We start from the raw sequence: 14,104 nt of genomic DNA on the forward strand, positions 1-14,104 counted from the left end.
TGCTGTTTCCAGTTCAAGTTCGATTTCATCCTTCAAATTACAAGAAATCGTTCAGGAAACAAGGAGGAAGCATTTTATGTGAATGAAATTCTATTAGACTGCTGAGAAATTTGATATTGTTATTGACAAACTGTTGTTTTAAATGTTTAATAAAAGATAGGTATTTGGTTGAGCAAGTTCTTTCACTAGAGACAAAAGCTAACGGATTTTGCTTGTCGGCACATTGAAAACTTAGCAAAGAGACGGTACGTGGGAAAAATCGTCAATGACAGGCAAAATAGAAATATTCCGGATAGTTTAACTTTTAAATGATAAAAACACAGATAATCCACTCAGTTAAACTCAAGGATGATAACAATAGATCGTATGTCTTAGTAAAAAAGAGTAACTTAACACTAATGACTACGTATTGAACTATACATGTACCGCTGTGAAATGACCTAATAAAGGCTTGGCTGTGTGTACTTCTAAGTAGATTAAACGGGAGATCATAGAACTAACCGTGATCTATATTGAATTACTATTAATGGGCTGGAGGAATTTTAAATATAGAGCTGCTATTTTAATTACCTCATTTTATTAATTGATTTCGAACCGTTAAAAACAATAAAAATGTTATCTCTGTCAGTTTGAAAGAGAGTTCATTAATTAATGGACATAAACTTGACAATAAGCTGTATAACATTGTAAATTTTATACTGTTCAAGTGAGGTACCACCAACTAGAATTGTATTTACCAATATGTTTTAACACTAAGCATGTTCCTCAGTTAAAGTAATTCAATAAGCTTGAGAAAACACAGGATTATCAAACTTGACAATTACTACAATAGACATTTTTCTTTACGTAAATTCTCGTGAGCAATTATTGAAGTATCAATTTAATTCTCCTGCACTGTGGTCTTGCTTTTCACTTTATTTTAAATAATGGTCTTCTCGTTAAAATTGAAAATGTTATCTTAAAACTTTGAAGTTAGGCATTGCAGTGTTTGTTTTTCTATACGCATCTGTTGACTACCGCATCTTCCTGAGTCATTTTCCGATGACCTTTTCTCAAAAACGCTCATTTTATAACTCATATGCTATTATAATTTAAGTTTAGATCTAGATATGTTGCATATCTTTGGCATTTTAAAAGATTGTAGACACTCTTCATTCAATTAATTAAAGGGCCATGCTTTACATTGTTATGAAAATCATTTTAGTGTTTTGCGTGCTATGTTCTGTCATGGATTGTTCGTGCGAAGCAAGAGTACAACCTCACTTAATGGCATCACGGGACGACAGGTGCACGGCCTCAGCATTTTTAATGACTGCATAATGACAAAAGGCTGTGAAAAAATATCTATATATACCGTTGAATTTTATGTTTGATTGTCTGAAGTTATGTACAAATGTACTATGCTACATTATAACAATGTATTGGCCATTTTATTGAGCACATTCACCATTCATGCTTTATATGTAAATGAGCTAGATTAAGACATTTAGAGACCCCATACAAGGTGTTTATTTATGTTTGATCATCCTATATCCATTATTATTCCCTTTTAACGCAAGAAAATGTAGTTTAAACAGCGAAGACTCGGGAATAAAATTTTTCTGTGATTAAAAAGTAGCAACATTACCGTTATTAATATTCATTTTTGATATTACATATCTGATTGTATAAACATTACTGTAGCATTCTCCCTCCACAGTGAGCATGTTCCATCCTAGTGTCATGTAAATAAACCAGGTCACACTCCTGTCTGGTAACCTGTAAATCAGTACATATGTACGCTAAAGATACCTTTAATATGGACTAAGAATGTCCATTTCTAATATCACATACTCCCTACAACTGCCATTATTATAAATGTTATTTCACAGGACCAAACTATCAATGAGCAACACAATGGGTGTCTTCCAAGAGGCAACAATACACCTAAAAATTAATTTGCTGTCTGTTTTTTTCTCTTCCATATCATCTTTTCGCCCACCGAGTTTCTTTCGGGTTTGTTTTCTTTTGGCATTGCCGAGCGTCTTCTTTTAACAAGTACCATTTCCACTCATGTATTTCATGTAACAAATAGAAATCCACATGCTAATGAGAGTAGGACGAAAGTAAGTGATACATGATTGAAAAAGTCCAATAAAGTATCTTAATCACATATCCATACAGTATGATGTCTAGAAACGGTATTATGTATAATGAATTCTTTTATCTTCGTTTTCGATTGCAAATTTAATCACTTTTCTAAGTTAGAATATTTGTTTGATGTGCATATATTTTTCATTTGCAAATGAAGGAAAAACTAACACATAAATACGGTATTCTATTTTTTTTTAAAATTCATGAAGTCATTATCTTGTCATGAGCATGTGGAATATTATATTACAGTGCTGAGTTGTTAACCCCATTCACGAACATTTATATTACCAAAGTATGAATCTGCGATATAGTATCATGTACTTTAAAACTGAGTATCAAAGCATTATTCTGTATACATTTTTGATCAGTAGATCACACACAATCATGCATTTAACACCTTTCAAAAATACTGTACCATAGTTTTAATAATTATTCCAGCACACAACGATGATTACTGATTGCCACATCTGGGAGGCATATTGTAAATTGTTGAATTCATGTTTACGTTTGTATAGTTATACGTTTCACAATATTACGTTACGGTGAGACAATATAAGTGATGCTGTTTCCGATTTAAAATAAGAGAACGTACACATATAACTTGGTGAATTAAAATTTAACATTAACATAGATGCAATAAAAAATAAAATAAAATGAATAAATGAATAAATAAATAAATAAATAAATAAATAAATAAATAAATTACAAAATAAAATGAGAAAATAAACTAGATACTTTTATAAGACTCAAATGTGTAAATAATCTCAGATTTTGTTGACCCTCTGTTAGCCATGCCATGTTTTACAACATGTCTATCTAAGATCTAGTTTGATGAATTTAAATGAGCTCTAATCTCAAAGCATCACTCAAAACGTGTCATCACTGACCGATAACGTCTGACCTCTTCCCCGTCTGTTATCAACGTCTAAGGCGAATTGGGATATTGTTATGATTTAAAGCTAATCTACACACACGAACACGCGAACAACGTCATGTATTAATCGTGGTTTAATGTACAAAACACCATCGGAGCCTAGCAATTTCAAAACTCGTCGGAATTCATCGTTAGCTTAAGTCCAATACATGTATATAGGAAGCCCGGGAACAATACCCATCATCGGATACTATGGAATCGATCAACATTATTTCGGTGCAGACGAGACTGTTGTAATCAAGCATTTGTTAGAATAACATATATAGTGCATCTATCAAAGTTTGATGAAACAGATGTAGTACTAATAGTGATTTAGAATTCAAAATTTCGACCTAAAAGCAATAGTTACAAGTTTTAAGTTGGGCCCGTGTTTTTCGTTTTTCTGTTTGTACATTTATTTATTTCGTGTTGTATGACTTTGTGTTTTTATGTTGTCCTTTTGTTGTTTCTGGTATTGACCATGGAATACCCTTAATTGGTTTGTATCTTCACTAATGCTCCCTGGTGGGACAACATAGTGTACATGGAGGCATTGCTAGACTTACACTATATTGATATCAATATTAAACATTAAAAAATAGTTAAAAGCAACTAACTCGACTTTTTTGTCTATGTCTTGGTATATGTTGTACGACTTTCCCAAGATCTCTTTTATTATACCATATGAAAGATACAAAAAGGCAACCTTAGTCATATTACAATTATCGGAAACAAATGGATGAAGGATGATTATTAGCTTAATTAGTTACTCTATCGAGTAACGTCCCTACATAGTAACACAGAAATGCTTTTTAGCACTAAACAGTTCTATAAGGTGAAGTACCATGGTAATGGGTCCAGTCAAGGAGAAAACTTGACAACAGCCAGACAAATAGATGAATCACTGTTAGAAATTAATTACGTATCTGATATATATACAACACAATTGACGTCGTTTGAAGACTCTAAATTATTACTCATTACTTCACTGTGCCCATAATACTCAAGTGTAAAAGGACCCTTTTCAAAACTGCAAAATTATGCATCGGACAATGTCCACAGGGATTTAAGAAGTATATGGAATACTAGATATAGATATCAGTTTCCTTTACGCCCAAGGCCATTCGTGATGAAAAATAACTCTATCAATGGTATGAGTAACATTTTGGCTTTGTAGAATGAATTAATTAAGTAATCTTGGTAGAGATCGTGTAAATAAAATGTCTAACATACAGTTTGGAAGTTTATCTGCGTTATTAACGTGTCTGAGAAGTTATCAGCGTGTTGTAGAAATGGTCGAGACTGTAATCCTTATTTAGAACTGATGCTAATGCTCCTTGGTTCCAAGTCTGAATGAATCTGACAGGTTGGCATTTTGACTTGTCTAGTCACGAATCCTCGATTGTTCAGAAAAGTTCATCAACCATACTTAAATATTCCACACACCGTAAAAATCTTACAAGGTTTTTCTGTTAATTCTTCCATACATCTTTAGTCGAATTATTTTGTACTTAGTCAAGATATGTTTGGATATTGTCGCATCTTAAAAGAACGACATTTATCAATTGAAAAAAGGAACGGATATGGTGAAACGTAACAAATGCACCAGCATATAGCGTTAATACAAAATAGTGAAGACTTTCAGAGACCACTTAGTGTAAACACACCTTAAAGTAAATTCTGAAAGGCTAGATATATTCATTGATAGTCTTATATCTTAGACGAGGGTATTATCAATGTTAAAGGCAATATCACTTCCCATGGGCAGTCAATTTATCAAAAGTGCCCGCTACATAAACAACTATTGTGTTCATTTCCTCAAAGGACATTAAAAAGTGCATTATTGTGTGGTGATGCCCTGGGTATTATTGTGTGGTAATGCCCTAGGTATTAGCGTGTGGTGATGCTCTGGGTATTAGCGTGTGGCCTTCTAGACATCTTACGGCACATTAGTAAAAACCACATGACCATGGCCATGTTTTAACAACAACAAAAAAAAATAAATAATAATAATAAAATAAAATAATAATAAAATGAAATAAAAAAAATAGCTCATTGTTCTCTGATATGAATGGTAATATTTCCATTAAGCCCAATAATTAGAAGGTTCATCACGACAAGTATAGAGAAATGTGAAAACGAGATGGCAGGGAGGCAGGGAGGCAGGCAGAGAACACTAAGTTATCTATATGAACATTTCAAATTTAACAAAACCGTCATTTTGTTCTTTTTCACATAATGGCGTTAAAAAGCTGCCAGAACTTGTACGAATTTGAGTAAGGTAAGTAATTATTGTAAGGAAATAATGGAAAAAAAATATTTTGAATAATTACAATACTTAAAATGCATATGTAATTTCAGACGCGTGCCATTCGCGTGAATAATACAAATTTACATCATTTTACAACTAACAACTAAAGGTAATAAATGATTAAACCTACCGAAATTGATAACATTAAGGAAATTGGATTTCACAAACAAGCTATTTTAGCAATTTCATTTTTTAATGGGCTATTGGAACTAAAGTATATTCAATTTGGTTGAAAGAAGATATGGAGAGAGTACCACGATAAAAAAACATTATCCATTTACATATAATTTTATTTCTTTAAGCCACGTGCCTCCTGTAAGTAAATTGAAAATTCCTTTGAATTTAATATTTATCTTTAAGTTCATATTCATCTCCACATTCAAGGGTTCACGACGTGTGGGTAAGTCATTAGAAAATGTATATATCACTTTTTAATAAGGACTGCTTAGACTTACATGGTGGCTGGTTCTTTATAATCGTTACCTGGTGATTTGATAAGTAAAATTGGTTTTTAGTCTGAACAGCAGACATATCAAATCAAAATACCATTTTAAATTCAAATATTACTTGTCTCAAGCTTAATATAGTAAATCTGAGTTATGCCTACAAGTTACTTTAATTACAAAGACAGGTGCGCATTTTCCTGATGTCTTTTGTGGTTTTATGTGTATTGGTATACGTGTTTACCTTAATTGCAATACATGGTTGATGAAGAATACAAATAATAAGTATACTAAAAACCGACTCAAGTCACAAGATCGAAAACTAGATGAAATAGCTGTTATGTATGTAAGAGAGAGCGAGAGAGATGTATAAGAAATCGGCTATGAATGTTTTGAAACTCGATCATTCACAGATAAAGGATCCTTTATGACAAAGAATATGTAAAAATACCATGTATTTTATACTAGTGTTATATAAAATATGAAGCCAATTTTGTTAACACCATGTACTGTTTGTGGCTGACATCACTAATGTGATAGCTCAAACAGTCCTTAATAACGAAATGAAGACAAACAAAACTTCAAATAAATACATCTCAGACTTGTGTAAAAAAAGAAAATAAAAGATCCTGGAACTTAATTGAAATATACAAACAACAACATATGAAAAAAAAAAAAAACACAGGAAACTAAAACAAAATGATTTCTCAAAAACTGGGAGCACGCTAAACGGTATCGCAGGTAATAGTTTCCTTTACACTCGTCGAATTCCTCATGTCCAAAAGTATGCTGAAGAAAAATGTTTCGATTATGATAATTATGTCCAGGCATACAATATCAATGAATAAGATTGAAACCGAAACATTTTTGAAATGACGACTTTCGTCTTGAAGTGAAATAACCCTGCTACTTAGCTTGCATAAGAGGATTACGGCACGGAATGGAAACTCCATCAAGCAAACTGATTATGTGATTTATTTATTCAGTTGCATTTTAATGTTTTGGTTACGTAATTACCCAAACCAATTTTATGCAATTTCTGACATATCTTAATAGAGAGGGCTATATACAGTCAATTTGTTCTACAAAATATACAAAAGACTAGTTTTGAGTAATAATCAGTTAAAACGGTCGAATATTTTTCAATATAGACGCTGTCTGCTTCCCATGTATAGCTTCTTATAATAAAATCTGTATTAACCAAGCTGTGTTCAAGAATCTCTATATAAAAGTAGTCTAACCCCCGTTTTAGTTATTTTTTTTTCTATTTATGTGGCTTTTAAGCTCTACAAAACCATTTTTTTAAATTTATATGAATTATGTAAGTTATTAAAGGTTAAATTTGTAGACTTATACAAATTTCTTGAATAGTTCTAAGTATTTAATCCGACTGGTAACGTCTGTATATCACATTCGTATGACTTATACTTTCTAATGAATGAGCATTCGATATTTGAGGAATCCATTTTCATACGATTAAGCAATTTTGTCGCAGACACCCTTCTCTTAGTTGATTGAACACATAAACATGGTGGTTTAGACGCTTTTACATATGGGAATAGTGTTTGCATTGCAGATGACTTCTTTACTAGAATGACACACGGCCATGTCTGAAGAGCGTGGGAGTCTGAGTATACTATATCATGGAAAGAGTGGTCATTCCGGTCAACTGCAGCATAAAAGTGCAGGCTACTTCACATTTTAACGGAAAATTACTTTGTCTTATTTATAAGGAGCATATTAAAATCTTTAAACTCTTTTTGAAAATATATGGAAAGGTGGGGAAAATATAAATTACTATATAAAAATAGTAGATGTGGTATAGATGCCAATGAGATAGTCATCCACCAAATACCAAGCAACGAACTATTCAAGTTCTAAAGGCCCCAAAACAGATGATGAGAAACTATTCATAAAAGACGAAAAGTGACCTACTCTATACAAAAAAAATATAAAAATAAAACGAAAAGCAAAAAACATGAAAAAAAACAACAATGACTGGACTACAGGTTCTTGGGACAGTATGTGGTGAGGCTAAACGTGTTTTGAGCGCTCATTACAGTTTTCTTATACTGAGAATCAAATAAATCATGTAAAATAAATTCAGAAATTAAGTAGCTGTCTTTGTAAGAATCATGCAAAATCTGAAAAATGTGATACACCCAAAAAAAGGCTACATATTTTTATTTTTGTAATTAAGTTGTTTTATGGGTCTATACCATGAAATATGTAATTATTCATTCAAATTTGCTTGCTCTGTGGAGATAATCAACATTGAAAATCCAATAGATTCTATTGTATTTGAGTGTCATTTACAGAGTTATCGCCCTTTATTTTGAAATTTACAGTGCTTTCTATATAATTTTTATCTCTTATGAACACGGGTTATATGAAAAACTGAATGTTAATTTCTGTTTACTATGGCAATTCAAACAAAATATCAAAAACAAAAATATGTAGGCTTTTTACCCATGAATCACATTTTGCATGATTCTTAGCTGGAGTGCTACTTATTATCTCATTAGGGTTTCTTCTTTACTGCTACCATTAAAATATAAATTGGTATTAACAGCGACCAGAAAGTATATACGGATCCCACGTATCTTTTATGGCTATTATCCATTGATGACCTCTGACAAACCCAACGAGTGAACTAAAAACATAGTTAACATATTTAAATTGATGGTATATTGTATCAAAGTCTATGAGATGGTTAAAACTGTGAAGTCTTTACTATCAATTATTTTGACTATTGTTCCAACGAACAAACGACATTACATGAACCTTTATTTGTGAATATCTGTTTTCATACAATTATGATGCGCGATGGTGCAACAAAAACCTGTTTATTTCTCTTTCTGGAGCAGAACTTTGTGACTTCAATAATAATGAACTTGTCTACCCACGGACTCAAAATTAAGGATAGGAATATCTCTCATTTTATAGTTTTTCCTTTTTTTACCACTTAACATGAATTAAGATTGAACAGACACTTGTCCTATCGGACATTTCTTCTGTTTCTATTTATTGTTCTCTGTTTTCACTTCAAGTGGCTAAATATAATTATCAGAAATTTTAATCTTTTCTCTGTTTTATCGAATTTATCTTCGATTTTGTATTCAATAGTTAAAAATATTCTAACTTTAGTTTCCCTTCATATGAGACTATATACCAGTGTGTCATAAAAGCATGACTATAGACTAACTATATGGACTCGTTGATCGTATGCCATGGCGTCAGTTTTAGCTTTTTGTTCATGATACAAACATTGACAAAAAACGCTCTTGGTAATGAATCGTACGCAAGAGACCAAAAGACAAACTTTTACATTGTAATTATTCTATATAAAGATCGACGATGCTGCAGATGGAATTATTGTTCGACATTTAAAGAATCAGGAATTTCCAGCAAGATGTTGAGTAATATTATGTTATGTAATCAAGCCTTTAAGACATGTATAAGACTGTTTTATTGCTGCTATTGCCATCAATGTCTATCTTTCATTTGATTTGTTGTCATTTCGGAGCTGAACTTGGAAATGTGCTTTCTTTCATGTCATGTCTTGTTGTATAATTGATGTTTTGTCAAACAGTTCGTAATATTGTTCATATAATTTGTTTCAGGAATTCTGTCTTTATTGATGGTTTATAATTTAGATCGTCTTTCCTTTCATCTAGACTGCCTTTTTACGCCCCCCGGGTTCTCCAATGTAGTCAGGGCAATTCATTTTTATTATCGTTTTACATATGACAATATTTATTACCTTAAACAAACAAGGGCAAAAGTTTTGCCATGATTGAAATATTTGATACGTGCTAAAGACAAACCTTAAAAAAAACACGGCACATAGACAAAAATGATTCTTTTTTTTTAAAAAATAGAAATAGCGATCATCAAACGATCGAATCTTGCATAAAATATTCGTACAATGCCTTGAACTTATTTGTTATGTAATGTAATAAACTTGAACGATTGCAGGGGGTAGAATCATTCAATACCACAATATTGGATCAAATCGATGATATTGCGACATTTTAATCCTATAACAAGAATATAAGATAAAGGCCTTGAAATCAGCAGGTGTTCTACAGACTATCCTTTGTACTGAAAAGTTCTAACTTTTTCCACAACACCTGACTGTTTGTTTCATACTTCATTCAATAGTTTTTAGAAAAGGTCTAAGTTCCATAAACATCCGATTCATATGTCTGAATATTCCATTCATAGAGGGCGTACGCCTCAATCATCGACTTGACACATTTTGACATCAACGTCAGTTAATAGTCAAATATGCTGTTATGTGGTTATAATCACGCGCGCTTTGGTCAGCAGTTTCGAGTTAAGGGTATTGCACTTTAAAGTAGGCTATGCTTTGGACTAGATGTGGGAAAAACAATCAAATCTGTAGCGAAATTGAGGAAAATTCTTCAAACACCCGTTGAATTGCTTTTTTTGGTCATATCCAATGACCTACGAAAGAATGAAGAGAGAAGCAAAAGCATTCACTGAGGAATGGAAACACCATATCGATCGATCGGCAAGTCCAAGAGTATTTGAATCATAAAATAGGTGAAGAAATATGTTTTAATATTATAACCACTTTCCACATGGTTTAAGTAGGTTTTCTCGCGATTGAAACGAGAGTATATATTGATCAAAGTCTTCGTATTTTCATATTATTTTCGTTCCTCTTGAACAATCACAATGTGTAGGCAGGCAAAAAGTTGGCTAGCGAGGGTGTTTCTAAATGAAAAACTGAGATAGTGTTAAGAAAAATCCGGTTAGCTTTCCGTGGGTGCATGAACAAAAGTGCTGAAATGTGCAAATTCCTGTTTTGGCTTGTTATGCTAATCCGTTTGCATTTGAGGTTAACCGCAGAACCTACGCTTATTATAAGAGCAAATATAATTTTAGTTTGTTTGCTTTTGAAAATGAAACGCAGAAGATGTTTATATGAGTATTTGGCAAAACAAGAGTCAATGATCAAAAGTTAAAACATTTTTTGATGTGAGAGATTAGCAGTAGTGCTTCCAAACATATTGCGAAACACATAATACACATACGAAGAGGGACTAACGCATTGGGGTGTGAAGTGTACAATATTTTGATTAGACAATATAGTGCTAGGTAAAACTGGGAAATACAGAATCAAACATCAATGTGCAGGCACAACACGTGTACTTAAAATGAAGTTTATACAATCTCCCATTAATTGAACTAACAATTTCGACTTAAAGATTGAAATGTTTAACAACTGTCCTTATAACCAGTTTCTTGTAAGGGCTGATACTTTAAATTATTTAACTGTTGATCAAAAAATGTTAGTGGCCCGTTCCACCTATCAGGTTTTCTCTATTGACAGAATCCTCAGAAGCTATGATTATTTTACCCTTCACAATCGGTACAAATACTTGTGGTTGGGACTCCTCGGAGATAAACTTCTTGTAAATTCACTTTATTATACATTTTATCTACACTCAAAAAGTTGAAAATAAAGGCCATACAATGAAAAATTGAGAATCAAAATTAATCTGAGGTTCTCTTTGGTTCATTATTGTGCGTCCTTGATTGTGAGATCATATTTGTCACCTGTTATAAAGTTTGTCAAAATAAAACTAAAAGCAACAATGATCCTGGGACTACCATGAAAAAAAAAACAGTCATGTAGTGTTCCGAATGTACATGGTAGTAATTTATATGTTTTTGTCAGTTTAAAATTTTAGATATCTCGTTTGTATGTTATATTGTACACGGTGTACTCATGGTGCTTATTCTATACCAATTAGTTACGTTAAAATTAATTTGCTATGTTTCTATAAATATTTCAGTGAAAAAAAGTTAAAAGCAAAACGAGAGATAGAGTAGACACTGACATACACAAATACTAGGATAAAAACATGGAATCTAAAAATTTTGGAGACAAGAAGCCCTCTAAAATCAAGTACCTGGCGGAATAGGAATCCCATGGAAAACACCAACCTAGTTACAGCTATTTATATAAGTACACTTAAACTGCCTGACGTAAGTTTCGCACAAAAAGTTTTAGAAACATAGCAAAATACGTACCTTTATATTATAAGTATTGTCATAGAGTATTTTACTAGTATTTATAAAAAAATCACACCACTGATTCATACAAAGAATACAAAAACTCGTACAAATTCAGTATTAATATAAACACGCAAAGCAAACTAACAACTACCCCCCTTAATTAAAGTAATTGTCTGTTTCTACTGTTAAACACGAGTGAGTGCGGTTAAGAAGCACTCCACATAAGAATCATGCAAAATGTAATTCATGTTTGGAAAGCCGACACATTTTTATTTTTGATATCATAGTAAACAGAAAGTAACATGTGTTTTTTTTATAAACCCATGTTCGTAGGAGATAAAAATTATATATGATGCACTGTACATTTCAAAATAAGGGAGATAACTCTGTAAATGACACTCAATTACAAAAGTAATCTATTGGATTTTCAATATTGATAATCGCCTAAGAGCAGACAGAAATAAATGAATAATTACATATTTCACAATACAGACCCATAAAACAACTTAATTACAAAAATAAAAAATATGTAGCCTTTTTGGGGGTGTATCACATTTTTCAGTTTTTGCATGATTCTTACAAAGACATCAACTTAAGTGATGACTATGGGTATTTTGGTTAATTTGTTATGTACCTCGGAAATTGATCTTAAATATACTTATTTTACAAGCTGCATGTATGTGGTAAGCTATTTACCAAGTAAAGTAAAATAAGAAGTACTTGGAATAAGCGTAAATATTTACAAAACAAAACGAGCCAGACTGAATAATGAATATAGTCCTTGAAAAAGTCTTCGAGCGGATGAAGTACATCATAAAAATCACATCTCAACACCTAAATCAAAGGAAATCTAATTAAAATATTCAAAGGTTTTTTTTCAATAAAACACATAAAACTATTATTAGATAAGGAATTTTTATTACTACCTAGAAAATGAAAAATTAGTACCGAAACTAAACTGAAAGTGTATCCAGGATAGCGTTTTTTCCGCCACATCGCCATAGGAAATACGTCATATAAACGCACGTGATATCAATTATTTAATAACTGTCCAACATGGCAGTATTGTCTAAGTTTTGGTTTACATAAGTTGATGTTTTCTTTTGTATTTTCCTTGCAATTTTTCTTTGCCTCTTGACTTTAGATATTCTTCTCAACAATGTCTCTCCTTAATTATTTCTGGTATTGCGTGTTTTTTGCTATATATATACAACGTCTCAGAATGTGACGACTCTATTTGCTACACTGCTCCATCGGATCAAATTGATACAGGGAATATATATAAATGTATAGAAAGGTCTGAAAAATTCCCAACGATGTTTGACTGTCACAGCAGTACGAGTTCGAGTCCCGCGGAGGGAACGACCAAAAATTTGACAGTTCTAACATTGTTGGGAATTTTTCAGACCTTTCTATATATATATATATATATATACCATAGGACTATCATATATTTTGAAATTAAGACAAGTTGTAATCTTAGTATGAGTACAATGTATCATACACGATTGCTGATTGATAATTTTATGCATATCTACAGACGAGAAAAACGATGATAGGGATCTTGACCTTTGAACCCGAAACTCTCGTGTTAAAATCTTGTCAGTATTAACATTGTTCTAAGTTGAGGAGGTAGAATTTTAGGTCAAATTAAATATGTTCTGTATATTGCATTATTTGAATAAGTATAAAGGGGCTTTTGACGAGTAAAAAGACACTTTCTCATGACTTTATAACTTGGAAATAAATGGGTGGACTATGTTTTACAGAACAATTTTTGTTCACCGTAGCCTGTGGGTGTGACGAGTGCGGACACCCATGTCGATGGTATGGGCATTTAACAATTTCGTAAATGGATTCTGTCGATTTTCCATAATGAATTGTGTATTTCAATTGGGTAAAATAGTGAAATAAACACTACATACGATAATGGGGTATCGGGTATCAAAGAAACTACCTGATATTACAATCAGCATGCACTCTCAGAGGATAATTGGTCTGCTATTATATACGGTTTTGTTCGTGTCCAACACAGATTATTGAGTGAGAACTTTTTTTAGTCAGCATTGATGTAGTGTCTCCTAAATTCATTTAAAAGAATTTGGTGAAATTTCTATTCAGTCCTCTGTAATAAATACATCAAGCTAAATCCATCTTAACCGTTTGTATCGAAATTCTAGTTTGATATTACAACTAAATCAATAAAAGTCGGTGAAAACAATTATTACATGTAAAATAAATTTTGAAGCTACA

The sequence above is a fragment of the Perna viridis genome, chromosome 10 (genome assembly GCF_037379345.1).
Source record: "Perna viridis isolate PV_CMFRI_1.1 ecotype Kerala chromosome 10, ASM3737934v1, whole genome shotgun sequence".
In the NCBI taxonomy this organism is placed as follows: domain Eukaryota; kingdom Metazoa; phylum Mollusca; class Bivalvia; order Mytilida; family Mytilidae; genus Perna; species Perna viridis.